Source organism: Myotis yumanensis, unplaced genomic scaffold (assembly GCF_028538775.1).
Source record: "Myotis yumanensis isolate MYYU_CA2020_CCGP unplaced genomic scaffold, mMyoYum1.0.hap1 SCAF_13, whole genome shotgun sequence".
Lineage (NCBI taxonomy): Eukaryota > Metazoa > Chordata > Mammalia > Chiroptera > Vespertilionidae > Myotis > Myotis yumanensis.
The window spans coordinates 11541783-11553925 of record NW_027223764.1 but is presented as its reverse complement, the minus strand read 5'-3'; the positions used below and the strand labels follow the sequence as shown (position 1 = coordinate 11553925).

Here is a 12143-nt window from a genome sequence, read left to right as displayed (position 1 = left end):
GAAGTTGACATTTTGGAAGAGTAATGGTCAGGTCTTTTATAAGATATCTCCCCATTTGAATTTCGTTGATGTTTTCCTCAAGAACAGACTAGGATTAGGAATTTTGGAGAAGAATACCACAGGGGTGAAGTGCCCTTCTCATTGCATCATATCCAAGGGTATATAGTAACAACATGGTTTATTACAGATAATGGCAACTTTGATTACTTAGAAAAGATGGTGTTTTCCAAGACTCTCCATGGGAAAGTTGCTGTTTTTTCCCTTTCCATAGTCTGTTCTTTGGAAGTGAGTCACTATGTCCAGCCAATATCCAAGGTTGGGAAGGAATTAATCTTCACTTTCTGAATAGGGAAGTATCTACATATATTATTTGGAAATCTATAAAGAAAATATTTCTATCCTCATTTATTTAGTTATTTTAGTATTTATTTGTATTAGCATGGACTTATGTATATTTATTTTATACTTTGAATTCTGGTAGAATACTATGTTATTTATATTGTTGCTTAAATTCTTCCAGCTTTGGCCATTGGAAGCTCTTTAAGATTGGTTCCTATGAACCTTTGACAAACCCCAATCCTTTTTTTTGCAGGCCGGGGGGGTGGGGGGCGGGATACTTACTTGCTTTCTGGCACTGTAAGATGCTCCAGGCTCATGTTGTATTTTTTCTGTCCCAACCCTAGAATCAGTCATTTCTCCAAGGACCCCTGGTTCTTTTCTTTAAGGAATGGTATTAGAGCCCCAAAACTGGGCACAGGTCTGCTTGGTGCTTTTGGGGTATCACTGCTCCCATGCAGTCTCAAGGAAAAAGCTAGGAAACTTATGTATGTATGCTAATCAGCGTATACATGCATATCTATAATCGCTTCTGTGTCTGTCTGTGTATAATAAGCCACATGTGAGCGCATACTGATGTCTGACTAACCAAGTCCCAGAAGGTTCATGCGCCCCCTGTCCCCTGGCTTAATTGTAATGTCTTTCTCTGGCAGTGAGAAACCTGGCTCAGAGGATAAAACATGTTGATAGTTCTAATATTTTTAATTATTTGTGTGTGGGAGAATTTTGATCCTCTTGCATATATTTGAGTATTAACAAGGAAATTCAAAACAAAGTCGGCACTGATTTATCCCAAACTGCTGGCTCCATAAAAATATAATCCATATGCCTATCAATGAATGGAGATACTAATAGAGTCCACTGTGCCCTCTGAAACATCATAGAAAAAGTTTATATTATGTTCAGTGCAACGAATATTCAGCGTATTTTATTGTTTTCAAATTCTCTTCAAATTAGTAAAACCTTAGGTTATATGCAAAAAGCTTGGCCCAGCGTGGTAGAAGCAGATGTAAATACTGTGTGAGTCTGCCAAAACCGGTTTGGCTCAGTGGATAGAGCGTCGGCCTGCGGACCTTAAGGTCCCAGGTTCGATTCCGGTCAAGGGCATGTACCTTGGTTGCGGGCATGTCCCCAGTGGATGATGTGCAAGAGGCAGCTGATCGATGTTTCTAACTCTCTATCTCTCTCCCTTCCTCTCTGTAAAAAATCAATAAAATATATTTTAAAAAAAAGTACTGTGTGAGTCTCCGATTTTTTAAACAATTTTATTGACATATCAAAACCGCATATATTTAAAGTATGGAATTTGATAAGTTTTCACATGTGTGAAACTATCATCCCAATCAAAATTATGAACACATCTTTTATTTCAAAAGCTTCTTCATGGCTCTTGATAAATAGTAGCAAGTTGGTGAATTTGCAAATATGGAATGTTTGAAAAATGAAGATCGACAGTATTTGTCCATCTTTATACTAATGCGGCAGTGTTTTTGATTACTGATCTTTTTGTTAAGTCTTGAAATCAGGTACTGTTAGTTCTCTTATTCTGTTCTTCTTTTGAAAAGTTTTTGGCTACTTTAGGTTGTCTGGCTTTACATGTGAAGTTTAAAATCAGCTCAACAATTCTTACAGGAAAAGCCTGTTGGGATTCTGATTAGGACAGCGTTGAATCTATAGATCAATTTGTCTATTGTTTTCAGTTTAAGTGTATTTCCTTTCATTATATTTCTGATCATTAATATTTCCTTGTCTTCTACTTACTTTCATTTTAATGTTCTCTCCTTTTAAATAATTTATAAAGGGGAAAGTTGGTACTACTACTTTGAGACCTTCTCTTCTAATTTACTAGTTTAATGCTATGAATTTCCCCTAAGTACACTGCTGAAATGTTACACATAGCCATTTTCCTATGCAGTATCCCATGCATTTTTATACGTTGTGGGTTTTTTTTTTTTTCAGTTTAAAATACTTTTTAATTGTCTGTTTGGTTATTTCTTGTTTGGCCTGTGGCTTTGTTAGAAGTATGTTATTTAGTTCCTTAATATTTGGAGATTTTTCAGAGATCACTGTGTTATTGATGTCTTATTCAATTCTATTATGTTCCGAAGATATACTTAACATAACGTAAATTCTTCACATTTACTGGGGCTCTTTGGATGGTCCAGAGTGTAATCTCTCTTGGCAATTCTACCTTAAGAAGAATGTGTATTCTGCTGTTTTCGGATGAAAAACTCTGTATCAATTAGTGGAGTTATTGATAGTGTTGTTCAAATTTCTGTGTTTACCCATTTGTCTGCTTATTCTATTGATTATTGAGACATGAATATTGAACTACACTGACTAAAATTGTGGATTTGTTCATTTTATGTTACAGTCTATGAGTTTTTGCTTATGTGTTTTGAAGTCCATTTTCAGGTGCATCAATGTTGAGAATGGTTATGTACTCATGATTAGCCTATTTACCATTATGAAATGGCCTTATTTATCCCTGGTAATATTCTTTAAGATCTACTTTGTTCGATATTAATACTAATATACTAATATTAATACTAATGAATACTAATACACCAGCTTTCTTTCGATTGTGCTAGCGTGGTATATTATCTCCCATCTTTGCACTGTTGTGTATTTAAATTTGAAGTGCATTTTCTATAGGCAGAATATAGTTGGGCCTAGTTTTTTAAAAATTGCATCTGATTATCTCTATCTTTTAAGTGTGGTATTTAGAGTATTTATATTTAATATGATTATTGTCATGGCTGGGTTTAAATATATTATCTTCCCATTTGTTTTCTACTTATCCATATGTTCTTTATTTCCCCCACTTACCTTTTTTTCTGCCTTCTTTTTGATTAATTAAATATTTGTTTCTTTTTATCTATTTCATTGATTAACTATAATGTTTTGCTATTTTAAATTCAGTAGTTGCTTTAGGTTTATAGTGTATCTCTTTATCACAGTCTACCTCCAACTGCTATTTTACTGCTTCATGTTAATAAAGTGATGGGTACCTTAGAGATATAATCTAATTGACTGCCCACAAACTTCATGCCAGGCAAGTATTCCTGTTGTAATTCCTGAAGAAATTAAAACATCGTTTTCTGAGTATCAATCAACTATTTTGACATATGACTAAATTTAAATTTGGGGAAAGGGGAAATGAGTCAGTGCCGCTATTTTCACTTTGACAGGTTTACAGAATAATAGAGAGGAAAATGGCTATGTGTAACATTTTAGCTAGGGAGACATGGCTTTAAAGCTCCCCATCTGTTTCATAAATCCCAAATGTTTGGAACAACTTGAAAGAATTAGTGCAATGTGCTTTTTATTCATTTTAAAAATCAGAAATAAAGAATCTCAACTACCAAGATTCAGCTAGATATGAATATTTTTAAAACAACAACAACAAAAACCCTACAAAGGAATGAACTCCATTCTGCATGTGGTGTTCTTCTCATCTCAGAAGCTGCTGCAATTCTTAATTTATATATATTTTTATGTTCAATGCTTCTTCATCTGGGAGCCAGTTTTATTCTCTTTTCTGACGTTTTAATTTGTGATGTGAAACACATTCCCTGTAGAGGACACCAGGAAGCTCCCCAGGTGGTTGGAAGGGGCTGTGTATGGGCAGAGGGGACAGATGTTTGTCATGGCGGAGATAGGGACATTTTCCAGTGTGGCCCCATTTATAGGAAGGGAGTGTTTACCTTTAGTTAATTAATATGTGACCCCATTGGCAAAATTCAATAGCCTAAAAAATTCAATTGGCCTAAATTCAATGAGTGGTTTCTATGTGAGGCTTGTAGACCTCAGAATCACTATTTTATACTTGTACCATGTAAGCATCCAGGGACACTGGATGAAGGGTTTAACCATTCAGCAATGAAAGAAATTCTAAACCAATAGTTTTAAACTTGGGGCCGCTGCAACCCCCAGGAATATATGGATATGCTTTAGGTACATATATACATTTTCCAGGTATAAAGGCCCATGGTTTTCATCAGCTTATAAAGGGGACTGGGGCTCAAGAGAGCTTAAGAACTTTTACACAAAGAAGACTTCTCTCCAAAGAAGACTTCTCTCCAATTACAGAGAAAATAGCTCAACAAAGGTGACAAGGTTTAGTCAATAAGTGTAATTCAGGCCCCATTTTGAACATATTCATTTGGAGCTCTAACGTGGACATGAACCTGGACTTGACTAATGGGGATATTGTATTAAGTTAGCAGTGGATTCATAGAAGCCAGTAAAATGGGATAAAAAATTTAATTATTTAATTAATTAGAATAATCAAATATTGTTTTCTGACACTTAATTTTTCAGATGTAGGAAGCAAGTGACAAGAAAGAAAATTATTATTTATTAGTCAAAACACTTCCTCTGAGGTGTTTTCAGGTCAGGTGACTTCTGTGGGTTTGGTTCCTGGGACAGAACTAGAGATGGTCAGAAAGGTGATCCTGAGGCAAAATGTGGTCGGAGCAGTGATGGCGAACCTTTTGAGCTCGGCGTGTCAGCATTTTGAAAAACCCTAACTTAACTCTGGTGCCGTGTCACATATAGAAATTTTTTGATATTTTCAACCATAGTAAAACAAAGACTTATATTTTTGATATTTATTTTATATATTTAAATGCCATTTAACAAAGAAAAATCAACCAAAAAAATGAGTTCACGTGTCACCTATGACACGCGTGTCATAGGTTCGCCATCACTGGGTCAGAGCCTTCAGAGATTAAACTTTGTTTCAGAGGCAGCGAGCTGGGCTGATGCGTGTTAAAAAGACTTCAACAGAGTGGAAATAAAAATGAGGTTTCTGGTTAACTCTCAAAGAATGAGAAAGGTCAGGCTCATTTCCTGAACAACATTTGCTGGTTAAGGTTTCACAGTAAGAGGGCCTCTGTGTATGGTGCTCGATATCTCACTTTTTCCTGTTCTTGTGCTGGCCCTTTGTGGATAGAAGGCATTCCATGAAGGAGGGGATCATCTTGTCTAAGAATTTGGGGTGAATGATTCATGGTAGCCTCAATATCGGTGTGTGTGTGTGTGTGTGTGTGTGTGTGTGTGTGTGTGGTGGGGTTGGTTCCCAGCAGTAGCAGCAGCAACTAACACAGTGGTAATATTCAACACAACCACTAATTTTGGGTCATTTACGCCATGCCAGATACCATGCTATGTCTTCCTCCTTCAGCCCCTAAATGAGGTAACTCTCCTTCTGACAGGTGTCATCCTACACTCTTCAGTGGGGATCACCCCCATGTGCTGGGCATTTGGGGTTTCATCTTTCAACTACAAGTTTCCCCCTTAGATGCACACATATAACTTTTGAGTTTTCTGGGTTTGTTTTCTTGTAAGCTTTTCAAATTATGCTTATGGAGCAGAATCCCAGCTAACGTGGACTCACTTTGCTCTTGACACTCGCCCTGGTCAGCCAGATTAGACCTGCTTACCTTCGAAACCTCCTACAATCCTAATGTTATAACTAACATGTATTGCATGATATTGTCTGTCACAGTGAATGCACTTTCATGAGGTATGAACCAGGTTCTCTTGACTGGCTCCATTTTTATATGACAAAGCTGAGACTTGTAAGGCTTAGTTGATTTGCCTATTTTAGTGAAGCCAGGATTTCTGACTCCAGGAACTTTGCTCTTTTATTTTTCTTCTTTCACACCCTCTCTCCACCCCCCCCCCCCTTCCTTTTTTGGTACCTTATGGCAAATGTTAAACATCTACAAAAGTAGACAGACTAGTATAGCAAACTCCCATGTACCTTTTACTCAGCTTAAAAAATTTTGAGTTTCTGGTTACACTCATTTCACTATACACTGGTGCCCCCCCATTCCTTATTACCTTGAAGCCAATCCTAGGTAGGCATGTAGCCTTTCACCTGTAAATATTGCAATACGGATCTGTAGCAGAAGCTCTTGGTGCTCCGTGTCACGTCTGCATGTCCATCTCTGATTTCAGATGTAGCTGTAGCAGAAGTTTCTGTGGGAGCACAAGCTTTCACCGATAGTAACATCACTCCTCAAGTATGTGTCGTGTATGTTTCTGCTTTCAGCCTCAGAATCTTCTGAAATGTGGGGAATCATCAACACTGGAGTTAGCAGCTCATCCAACAGGAAATGGGGGGAGGGGAGATAATGTCCCAACCTCCTGTCAGTAGATGGACAATTCTGGGGGGCATTTGGGACCTTCTCAGAGGTCTGCATAGACTCGAACCCCCATTGCCCACTGCTGTGACCTTGTAACACGACCTTTGACTGGCTTTTGCTCTTCCTCTGACCTACTCTTCCTGATGCCTCACTCTTGCTTCCTGGAATTACCTCCCACAAAAAATGACCTGAACTCAGGTCCTTTTCTCAGGCTCTGGTTTTAGGAACAGCTCCATGTTTCTAGGCCTTTCTACATCTTTTTAGGGAACAGAACGTGGAGATCTGTTTTATTTGTTTGTCTGTCTTAAAATAAAATACATCTTGAGTTCATACTGATACTTCTTTAAACCAGCACTGTTTTTCTTAATTGAGGATGGATCACGAGAATTCTCGTGTTTTCTGTTCTAAGGCTTGTGGCCAATCACGAGAATTCTTTAAAAAGATATTAGCTTGTAAGAACGTGTAATAAATAACTTCAAAATGCAATGGGTATTTAATTTTAAAGCGTGCCTTTAACATTTATGTAAAACATTTTTTGTACTCATCCAATAGAAACTTATCTGGCCACTGGGTAAAGCTAGCAATAAAACTACTGGTCCACAATGTGTTAAGATATTCGATCTCACAGTTGTACCTCTTTTCTCCACTTTGAGAAATCCAGTTCTCAAGGATACCTGAGATACTACAATTAGAAAATCACATAATGACTTGTTTGCTTTATCCCATAATACACATAAAAATCTAAAAATAGCTATTTCAACATAATCACTAACAACATGTTTACTGTAACCAGTTTGAAACTTGGATTTTGTTTTGTAACTTTTTTTTGTCCTTAAAGTTTATCCTGCAAGGGATGTGCCTTATAAAAGGCACCTGATATTTTTTCTGTGTAAGAGAACATGAGGTATAAAGGAGTCTTATCAGAAAACAGAGGGTGAAGGCATGAACGGGTTTGAGGTGGGGGGCTATGGGGGGATAAGGACACATATGTAATACCTTAATCAATAAAGAAAAAAAGAAAACAGGTCTGTTGCACACACTGCCATGTCCATTTGGAATTTAGGGCTTCCCATTGACATAGGAGCAACCAGAGATGCTTAATGTGAACCTGACCCAGGTTGAGGGCCCAGCCTCAACATAGGGCCATTTTACACGTGAGCCTTCAGTGCTGTGGCCCCTCTGTCCATCTTGAGTTGACAACAGAAGCCCAACTTAGGGAATTAAGAAATTTCTTGTATCAAAAGTCAAGGAGACATTCTCTTCTTACCTGTTAGTTTGGAGCAAATCTGCCCTTGGAAATAAGGACCCTCTAAAAGAAAAATAAGTCCATGCCTCATATTTATCTGGTGGCTACCACTATGCCTACTGTGCAGGCCCAGTTTCTGGGACCATGGAGGCTATAAATAGCCTCCTCCATCAGCTATTTATCCTACTACTTAACCTCCCCCTTTTTTAAAAAAAGAAAGGATTTTATAGCTAAAAGTCATTAAAACCCATTGGCTTGATTTATCTCTCAACCCTATATACACACACCTACCCATCCATGAAATGGTCATAATTCTAAAAGACCCTCAATAAAACAACACAAACAACTCCTATATGCCAGGCTCTATGGCAGACTCTGGGATATAGAGAAGAATAAGGCACAATTAGCCTTATTTTGATTCTTGTATATTTTCTCTTCTCATTGCTCAGATGGCTGCCAAGTTGCACAGGCAGTCCAAAGACGGAAGACCATAAACATGTTTGGGCAGATCGGTGATTCCATTCTCTATCCCTCATCTGCAAAATTAATGCTGCTAGTGGGGTGGAGGCGGGTGAGGCAAGACTGTTTCAAATTATCCAGATGCCCCTGGCTTCCTGTCTGAGCTATGCATCGATAAGTGGTTTCAGAGGAAGAGATAAATTGACAGTTTAACGCATTGTGCAATATCTGGAGGGGGCAGATAGTCAATACTCATTGTATCTGCAACTAGGTACAGATTCTTGGAGGCTCTGGGTTGTCTCCAGGCTGCCCCAACTTTTTGTGTTCTCTCCAAACCCTGACAGTGCCTACAATCGAGCTCCTCTGTCCGATAAGGGTGGATTCCTCTCTGCTGCGTGGAATCGATGGCAGGTGAAGTTGCAGGACATGAGAGAGTCTATCAATTTAATTTCCTCTGGACAAGTAATCCTGCTTGGTAGAGAAATAGCCTTGAAAAAGACAGGCTTAAAATTGAGAAAAGAATAAGATTTCCCATCCATACATTTTGAACTGTAAAACAAAGTCACCGAAAAGAAAATAGAGAGCCTGCCCTGGGAACCAGACATATTGATTCATCAGTGTGGTATTTAAAAAAGGAAGGAGGCGTGGCTCAGTGGTTGAGCGTCAACCTACAAACTGGGAGGTCATGGTTCGATTCCTTGTCAGGGCATATGCATGGGTTGCGGGCTCGATCCCCAGTGTGGGGTGTGCAGGAGGCAGCTGATCAATGATTCTCTCTCATCATTGATGTTTCTGTCTTCCTCTCCCTCTCCTTTCCTCTCTGAAACCAATAAAAGATATATATTTTTTAAAGGAAAGAAAGAAGAATGCTTCAATTTTATCCTTTGGCACATGTGCCCAGGGAGAGGCAGTGGGAGATTCAGAATTTAGGAAAATGAACAATGAACTTTTCATTACCAACTTTAATTTTCCTCTTTCTCTCCTCTGCTTCTTTCACAGAATCTTGGCAAATGTCGTTTTTCTACTTGGCTGGGCTTTTCTTCCACCCCTTCTTGCACTGAAGACTCCCTGAAGTTTTCCCCAAATTGTGCTTAGACTCTGCCTGGAGCTTTTTCCCCTGCTTCTCACCTGCTAATTTCCCCTCATCCTTCAGGTCCCTGATCAGACATCACCCCCTCTGGGAAGATTTTCCCCCCAGAAGTGGATTGGTTGTCCTTCTTCTGAGCTTCCTTCACAATGTCACAGCACAGATAATCATCTTTTTAGAAGTCAGCCTCTTTCTCAAGACTTGAGGGCAGGCAGGGTCAAGTTTGATCTCCATCTCCTCACTGCCACATCTTACACCTGGATTACAGGAGGTGTTCAGTTCAATTTGTATGAAAGGTGATGAGATGAATGAATGCCTGTCAGTTGTGAAAAAGGCTTCCCTTGGAGCATAGTCTGATGACCATGATTTAGCCATCTTGCCTGAGCACCTGCCTGTTGTCTTTTATACAATTCATCAAGCAATTCAGTCAGGTAAGGTTTTCTGGCTGGATGTGTTCAATGTCCTCTGGCAATGAGATGGCCTGGCCAGGTCATGCCCTAGCTTAGCATCCTCTCATGGTCCCTCACTGCCAACTCACTCAGGTCTCAGTGAGTTAGGGAATCATCCACATCTCTTTGTGGTTGGAACTCAGGTGGTCTTTCCAGCCCCATTCTGTGCTTCAGTCTCTCCATTATCCCAGAAACACTTCTTCAGGTCATACATATTACGCTGTTTCCTTTGCCATAATGCTCTACTTTTGTTCTCTGCCTAGAGAATTCCAACTCTTCCTTTATGATCCCACACAAATGTCACTCTCTCTGAGAAACCTTTGCAGATTTCTTCAGAGAGCTCTTCAGTTGCTTTCCTGTGTAACCTTAGCAGTTTGTCATGTTGACCCCAGTCCAACTGGGGAGACAGGTTTGTTAAAGAGAAATCTTACACAGTATAAGTGATGTTTCCACACATGCTGTGCTTTAGCCATTACAGTACTCTCCCCTCCCTAAAAATAGTCTATTTTAAGTTCTTAATCAATGTTTGTTGCAAAACAGAATGGCAGGCAAGCAGAACAGGTTATAGAGTGTTATTCCTTAGGGTCTTTCATTCCTCTAGGAGAAGTGAGGGACATCACAGCAAGTCAGTAAGGAGACAAGTCTCCTTCTCATCACTCAGGTTTGTGCTCACAGGGCATCTCCTCTGAGAGGCCTTTGGGTGGCCACTTGTCTAGATGCGGTCCTGTTGCCCTATGTTGTTTCTTTGTGATAACTCCCAGGCTTTATTTTGCTTTTTCTAGTCTGAATTCTCTATGGAATTGGTAACTCTAACTTGAGCCCTTTATGGAAGACAGTCTTAAATTAGTGTCATTTTTTCCATGTCTCTGTAGTGGGGGTTTTGCTCACTATGGGTAGATGCCATGCCTCATGGATGAATATATTTCCACAACAGTAGCACCAGGCCAAGCCCTCACCTCAGATATGATGGGTGGCTGTTGCCAAAGTGCACCAGTGCCCCAGGCCACAGTCCCTATATACATGGTCTCATTTAATCCTTGTAACGATGCTCTCTAGGAGTAGAAATTATTTTACAAGCAAGGACATTGAGATCAGAGAGTCTGAGTCATCTACCCAAAGCCACACAACTGATAACAGGCAGAACTGGGACTCTACCAGGATTCAGCCTGAGCCTTTTCAGCCTGTATCTGGCTTGGAGAATGTGCTCCCAGCAGAAGGATACTCAAAGCCAAGGCTCAGTGGCCATTGATGGTAGACATGGAATCCTGCTTCTGAAACTATTTTCATTCTCAGATCCATACACTTTAGACTGGCTTCTAAGTGCCAGCAACAGATGGCTCTCAACCTCAGGGCCCATTAGAAGGTCACGAGTTAGGGAATTCTGGGTCCTCATAAGTGTGCCAAAATTCACTGGCTAGGAACAGGACAAGAGTTGTTGTGCTCTGCTGTGTTCTGTCTTGGGACTCAGAGCAGCTGGGGGAGAAACAGGGAGAGGAGGCAGTCAAGTAGTTTAAGTTCCTGCCAGCAATAGACGCAATATCTCTTCCCTTGAGTTTAGCATCTTGGAGGAAAAAAAAATCCTAATTTTAGAAAGAACTCTTTATTTCTAGATATTTACAAGTTCCCTTTTGATCGGAAAGAACACCATAGAATTTAGTTTTAAGTTATTTATCTTTTTAAACAGAATTGAAAAGAATAAAGGTCACTTGTATAGAAAGAGGCTAGATATAACAAATGTTACTAGTGGTTATCTTCGTTAGAGAGATTATTGTGTTTTAAAAACATCTGTGATCAGGCTTTATATATTTTTTTAATCCTGATTTATTTATTTAACACATCACAAGCTTTAATCTCATATCCTTACATATTTCTCATGAACATAATTTTCACTGACAGCATCATAAATACTTTATGGACATACCATAATTTGCTACCATTTTTCTAGCATTGGACATTGAAATTCTTTCCAGTGTTATGTTTCACTGCATTCCTGATAGCTGTGGTGGAGATTTTGTTTTCATGGTGGCCACTGGGAAGTGACCAACTTGTTAATTATCTTAATGGTCGTCCTGAATAGCCATTCCAAATTTCCATGTGTTTATCGTGTCATGACACCATTTGAAACTCCCTCTGGAGGTCATTATGGCTAAACAATGGTCCATGAGGACTTTCAACACAGTCTTTGTCATATTTATGCTTTCTAGGAAAGGATTGCTCTCCCACAACTAAGTTTTCTGAATTAATGCAGTTCTCCATGGAAGCCTAGGGGAAACAAGATCTCTTATTTAATGAGGGACCATCAGCTCAGTTAATGCTGATTTCCACATCACCCAACAGAGCTTTGGAAATAATATTCTTTTGCTTTTGTGTGTATTCCTGTGGAATAATGATGTTAACACCTCCAGGAGACT

General features: G+C 39.2%; 1 long non-coding RNA gene across 3 annotated transcripts in view; it reads left to right on the top strand.

The window, feature by feature from the left end:
• Nucleotides 1-12143, top strand: part of LOC139021439 (uncharacterized) — a 177705-nt gene that overhangs the window by 131749 nt on the left and 33813 nt on the right. The window contains exon 1 of one of the 3 annotated variants that reach the window (XR_011473509.1): nucleotides 10339-10393. The exons of the other annotated variants lie outside the window; for them this stretch is intronic. This is a non-coding gene — a long non-coding RNA (uncharacterized lncRNA). Of the gene's footprint in view, nucleotides 1-10338; nucleotides 10394-12143 lie in introns of those variants that run through there. 3 annotated transcript variants of the gene reach the window in all.